The following is a 6,830-nucleotide window of genomic DNA, read 5'->3' as shown; positions in this document are numbered from 1 at the left end:
CTCTGTTGCCTAGGCTGGAGTGCAGTGGCGCAATCTCAGCTTACTGCAACCTCTGCCTCCCGGGTTCAAGCGATTTTCCTGCCTCAGCCTCCTGAGTAGCTGGGACTACAGACGTGCGCCACCACCCCTGACTAATTTTTGCATTTTTAGTAGAGATGGGATTTCACCATGTTGGTCAGGCTGGTCTTGAACTCTTGACCTCAGGTGCTCCACCCGTCTCAGCCTCCCAAAGTGTTGGGATTACAGGGGCATGAGCCACTGTGCCCAGCCAAATTCTTCATTTTTAAGGGCTGTATAGTATGCTGCCATATGGCTGTATCATAGTTTACTGACGTTCCCTCCTGGGCACCCTTCCCATTGTGGTTTTCCTGGACTTTTCTAGGGTTCCCCCTCAGCCCACAAGACCCCAGCCCTCAGCAGCCCCAGAACAGCAGTGCCAGAGCCAGCCAGGCTTTGGAGTCACCTGCGGGGGCTGGGGAAGGCTCACAGGCTTCGAATAAGAATTGAGAATGTGGGGCTGGGCGTCTACATTTTTAAAAAGCCCCTCAGGATGCTGTGAAGCCACTCCCAGATCAGCATTTGGAAGATGCCGTTTTAAAACCTTCTAGGCTGCATAGCACCTGCATAGCCACATGGATTTGATATAGCTCATTTTAAATTAGACAAATCACACCTATTTTGCAGAATTGCTGGGAAAAATAGAGATATGGCTTGTGAAGCTCAGGGTCTGGCATACCTTAGGTGCTCAAAAAAATTGTAACTGCAGTTGTCATAATTCCAGGCAGAAGTCTTTGCATTGTGTCCCACTCAGAAGGACACTCTTGGTTCCTATGCCCATCCCAGGAAGGGATTGCCTGCCTTAGGACCCAGTTCTCCTCATTCTCTTTTGCATCAAATACAGAATCTATGCTCACCTTTTCACGAACACATCTACTGTAGGGCAGTCAATAGAAAAAATCAAGCTGGGAGCAGTGCCTCATGCCTGCGTAAATGGGTGGCTCATCCCAGCACTTTGGGAGGCTGAGGCGGGAGGATTGCTTGAGGTCAGGAGTTCGAGACCAGCCTGGGCAACATAGTGAGACCTCATCTCTACAAATAATAAAAGTAAAAAAAAAAAAATTAGCTATTGTGGTGGTTCACACCTGTAGTCCTAGCTACGAGGGAGGTTGAGGCCAGAGGATCGCTTGAGCCCAGGAGTTGGAGGCTGCAGCATGAGCTATGATCACACCATCACGCTCCAGCCCGAGTGACAGAGACTCTGTCTCAAAAAAAAAAAAAAAGTGACCCAAATCAGAACACATTGCCCATGAGCCAGAATATGTATAGTCAGGACTGTTCCGTATGGCATATGGTATTAGATGACCAGGAAGGACCTGCAATGGGTGGAGAGGTTCTAAACAGACGGTGAGGGGCTGTCGGAATCCCTCCTCCTATCTAATCAAGGAGGAGGTCAAACGTGAGGAAGGAAAAGAGGGAAATTAACCTTTATGAAAGTGTCAGCTCCAAGTGTAGTGTGGTTGTCGTGGTACAAACCAGCGGTACAAACTGTTACTGGTTGCTGATGAGCTGAGCACAGACATTGAGAGTGAGCACCTAGAACAATTTTATAGCAATTTTACATTGACATTACCACGGTACCCAAGTGTGTGATCGTTTTTTTGGAAAATAACTTTTATTGCATTTTACAAAAGCATTGATCTGTGACTGATTATATATTTTAAAAATTGATTCTTCACCACAGAGAGCTTGAGAGGCACTGACTTAGAGACTGATATTATGAGATCTCACACCACCTCTGCAGGGTCTTGAATTAGGGATTCCGTCACTTCTCCTATTGCCCCTCTCAGGAAGACAGCACCCATCCCATGCTTGCTTGCCAGGCTTTGGCCAGAGGAAGGCAGCCCTGTTCCCGGGTCCCCCATCCCACATCAACCACAAGGCAGGGGTCAAGACTCCCCAGGAAGAACCCAGGCAGAGTTTGGAGGATCTAGATTTCCCTAGGAGGACAGGGGTGTGAGACCCCCAGGACAGACCGATGTAGGGGGACTGGCATGTTCCTGAAGCTTTACGGGAAGGAAATTCCCTAGATAACTTCTGCCCTTCGGTTTAGAATCACCCCTCCTCATCAGGGAGCTTTCTCTTGTGTCTGATCTCAGTCCCTGCTGCTGGAGCTGAAGTCCATGCTGAGGCTGGTGCTAGCTGCTCTGGGGGCACGTGCAATGGAGATATTTTTGTTAAGCACTTACTCTCATTAACTCATTTACTTTTCCTATGATCTCATGAGATAGGTCCTATTTTTATCCTTATTGCACAGGAGAATCTCAAGGAGGTTAAAGGACTGGCTTAAAATCACACAGCTAATAAGTAGGTCGGCCGCCAGCCTGCCCAACTCCAGGACCTGAGCCCCGAACCACAGTCTGACACTGTGACCTGCTTTCAAGAAGCTTACAGTGTAGTTGGGTCTATGAGACCCTTGAAGAATCCCAGCAGAAGCAGGTAGTCCAGAGTGTGTGGCCCAGGAACCTAGAGGAAGGAGTGACTCTGGGAGGAGGCAGCCAGCCCCAGGCCTTGCTCCTGGCTCCCCGTGCTCCCTCGGGAGGATGCTCATATCCTGTGTTTCTGCCTCCTCCCTCCCCAGATGTGATCTCACTCCTCCTCTCCCTGGAGGCCTCAGAAAAGTGGCTATTGTCTCCTCCCACACAGAGAGCTTGGGGACCCATGAGACCCCTCTCACTCTTTCAGGGGCAGCTCAGGTTCCCAGCAGTGATAGGGTTGGGTGGTGCCCCTCAGCCTTCCAACTGCACCTTTTATATGGGTTTTTCCTTCCAGAAGGGTCTGCATTAGGAATCTAGAGGAAGGAGCCCTGCTGGAGTCCTTCCTCTTTCCCATTCTCCTGTTCCCTACCCCCTACTTCTGGTATTCCCTGCTCTTTGGATGGGGCAGAACAGGGCAGAGCAAGTGATATCAGGAGAGCCCAGCCAGTGTCCTGCTGTCTTAAGCTCTCAGTGGCAAGTCACTGAAACTCTCAATGTGCTCATCTAGTAAAGGGGAGTTTGATGATCCAATAGGAAATGGCTGTGGAAGCTCTGCTAGCTCTAAGTGGCTCTGTCTGGTTTGGCTTCCCTCTCATTCTAGGCTTATTCAATTCTTTTTTTTTTTTTTTTTAGACGGAGTTTTGCTCTTTTGCCCAGGCTGGAGTGAAGTGGCACGATCTCGGCTCACAGAAACTTCCACCCCCTGGGTTCAAGCGATTCTCCTGCCTCAGTCTCCCGAGTAGCTGGGATTATAGGTGCCTGTCACCATGCCCAGCTAATTTTTTTATTTTTTTTATTTTTAGTAAAGACGGGGTTTCACCATGTTGGCCAGGTTAGTCTTGAACTCCTGACCTCAGGTGATCTACCTGCCTCGGCCTCCCAAAGTACTAGAATTATAGGCGTGAGCCACTGCGCCTGGCCGACTTACTCAATTCTTCCAGCCTCCAAAGCTCGGCTCAAGTCCACTGCCTCCAGGAAGGTGTCTCTGACTACACAAGTCTGGACCCAGTCCTCAGCCTGGAGGGGTTATTGTCCACACTTAGTGACACGAGGCTGTGTTCCATCAGCCCTAGAGAGCCATGGGGACACCCGCCAACCCTATCATGACCACGGGCTGGAATCCGCCATGCTGCCCCACAGCCCCAGGCCCCATACAAGCTCAGGCCTGCTCTGCTCAGAACTTCTATGCTTTAGGACTTGATGGTTTTTCATGTGCTTTACCTGGGAACACCAGATATGGGGGAATCTCTTAACTCAAAGGGAGACAGTTTGAGAAGAGATCTTTGTTCTTCTCACCACGCTGGTGAGGAAACTAAGGAAGGACCTGGGCAAGGTCACAGAACTGGTTTATGGATTGCAGAGTCAGGACTCGACCCGAGTTCGATGCTCCCAATATACCGCAGGCTGCCACATTTGCCCAGGGCCTGAAGAAAGCCACACAACACAAGCGTGTGCACCTGGGGCTCATTAGACCTCTCAGTGGGCTTTTGCCTTTTCTTTGCTTCACCAATTGCTCCTCCTGGCATTCCCAACCTCTCCCAGAACCCTCCCGCAGCCCCACAGGGAGCCGGGCAGAGACAGTGATGGCTGGAACAGACCCTACACACTACATATATGGGGATCCCAGGCCGCAGCGGGTGCGGCTTTGCTCTTGGCAGGACAAACAGTCCTGGTTCCGAAAGGCCCCAGCGGCCAGGACAGAGTTTTAAATAGCCAGCGACAGGCTGATTGTGAGGCCCGGTTTAAATTAGTTGTCAGGGCTTCATTGAATCAGGTTTAATCGTTGATTGGTGCTGAAATGATGAATGAGATGTGGCTTTAAATAGGAAGCATAAGTGTTTCAACCTCACCCTGGGCTGGAACTGCAGGCATGATCTGGTGTCCTCTTATTCAAGGAGTTCTCTGGAGGAGGAGAGGCAAGAGGAGGAGCGACTGAGCGGCCTGGGCTGGCCTGGGCTGCTGCACCTGCTTCTGGGTGGGCTAGTGTTCCAGGACAGATATAAAGATCACCTGATGGAGGCTCAGGGAAGTAAGGTCTCAATAATTCAATCGATCAATCCTTCTTCAACCCATCTGTCCACCATTTTCCTTACAATCCTTTGACCAAGGGTGCTTATTCCCATCTGTGCCTTTGGAGGGGTCCCCAGACCAATCTTGCTGGAGTTGACAGAGGAAGTCGGGGGACAAGGCAGAGAGGAAAAGTCCACCATTCTTGGGAGGTCCTGCATTTGGAACTCATTCTGTCCCTCATCAACTGTATGGCTTTGAAAAGTCATATGAGCTCTCTGAGCCTCAGTTTCCACATCTGTAAACTAAGACAAAGCTTGCCCTACTCCCTCCTCCAAGGAGCTGTTGAGGGATCATGAGGGTTAAGGTGGGAAGGCGCTCTGAAAACTGTGATCGCCGCATTACTGATGACTGATCGGCACCTCCCCTGCCTGGCCCTGGGCCAAGCTGGGGTCAATGGAGGGTGGAGTGTGAATGGGGAAATGGAGCCCTCTATGTGCCTTTTGGAGCCCATGGACTCCCCTCACTGGCCCCCAAAAGGTCACTGCCTACTCAGTGGTGGTTTGGTACCTTCCCCAGGGTTGCTGGACAGTTCCAGTTCTCTGGGCCAGGGCCGGGTTCCCCACCCACCCTTCTCACCTGGGACCTCCCTGGTGGGTTCCCCCGGCTGCATCTTCCATCTCCAGCTTCCTCTCCACTTGGCCCCTGGAGCCAAGTGGGGCAGTCAGAAGAGAGGGCAAGAGAAGCCCCACAGAGCCAGGGTTGTAAACGCCAGTCTTCTTGGTAGAGGAAGCTGGAGGGCTGATTTCTGGGTTTGCCTCTCAAAGCTGGAAGAATGACAGCAGGTGGGAAGCAAGGACCAGCCACTGGTGAGGGAAAGCTGGGTAGCTCCAAGAAGGCACTGGAAACCTCCACAGTGGTGTTCCTGGGGCTCAGGGCTGCAGCAGCTGCTGCTAGTAATACCCTCCTGAGAGGGCCAGGTAGTAGCCCTCATACCCATGTCAGCTGGCTCCTGCCACCCCTGGCTACACCAGACTCAGCAGAGTCCTCTTCATTAAGAAGGCAACTGTCCTGAAATGCCACATTCTTCATGATGTCACTCCCCGAGTTGGTCAGCAGCTCCCCATGGCCTGTGGGGTGGCGCCAAAGCCCTGAGCTCACCTATGACAGTCCTCATGGTCAGCTCCACCTGTGGGTTTCCCCTCTCCACTTGTACTTTCAGCGGCAGAGGGGTGCACTGAGTGGACACAGGATTCCACACTGGAGTCCAAGCTCACATGTCTTGTTTTTGTTTTTTGAGACAGGGTCTTGCTGTGTCGCAGGCTCGCCCGTCTTGTCTTTGCTTCCTCACTAGCTATTATCTGGTCCCAGCCTCCTCACCTGCTGGCATGAGGAATATTTGCCCCAGAGCAGGGCCATGAAGGGTTGGGAGGGGTTGGGAGTAGTTAGGAGATGGCCCCAGGACAGCAGCACAAGGTGCACCTGAGGAGCTCAGGAAGGGTGTGTTCAATTTCTTTCCTCAACTTGCAGGCTTGGTGGGATTGTTCAAGGAAAGAATCTACAGGGGGAAATGTGCTTCTGAAAACTTTTAAGAACTACACAAATTCTGGCCTCAGGAGCCCCCTTCTCCTGGATTTCAAGCAAAGGGGACTGTGCACTCCAGTAGGGCCTCCCAGCTGAGGTGTGGGCCACCTTCCTCCACCCCCAACATCCTCCGATTCCTACCCATTTCTCTCCCACCCTCCAGATCAGTGGCCTTCGGTTCCCTGTGGACACTAGCAGTCCTTTCTGCACCTGCACACCTTCTCTGCTCTCTGTCTTTGAGATGTGTGCCATTTCATCTTCTACCCTCAACTGTGTTTTGAGTGTTACCACCTCCAGGATGGGGAATTTGAATCACCCTTGTTATGTTGTAAAGGGTGGGAAGACTCCAGCTGACCCCAGGGTGCATGTGGAAGTAAAAAAGAGATAAAACACTTTTCTTTTGTTTTTTTGTTTTTGTTTTTGGTTTTGGTTTTTGGAGACAGAGTCTCACTCTGTCACGCAGACTGGAGTGCAGTGGCGTGATCTCGGCTCACTGCAACCTCCACCTCCCAGGTTCAAGCAATCTTCCCACCTCAGCCTCCCAAGTAGCTGGGACTACAGGCGTCCACCACCACACCTGGCTACTTTTTTTGTATTTTTAGTAGAGACAGAGTTTCACCATGTTGGCCAGGCAGTCTCGAACTCCTGACCTCAAGAGATGCACCTGCCTCAGCCTCCCAAAGTGCTGGGATTACAGGCGTGAGC

This window comes from Macaca nemestrina, chromosome 13, assembly GCF_043159975.1.
Source record: "Macaca nemestrina isolate mMacNem1 chromosome 13, mMacNem.hap1, whole genome shotgun sequence".
In the NCBI taxonomy this organism is placed as follows: Eukaryota; Metazoa; Chordata; class Mammalia; order Primates; family Cercopithecidae; genus Macaca; species Macaca nemestrina.
This window is presented reverse-complemented; position numbering follows the sequence as displayed.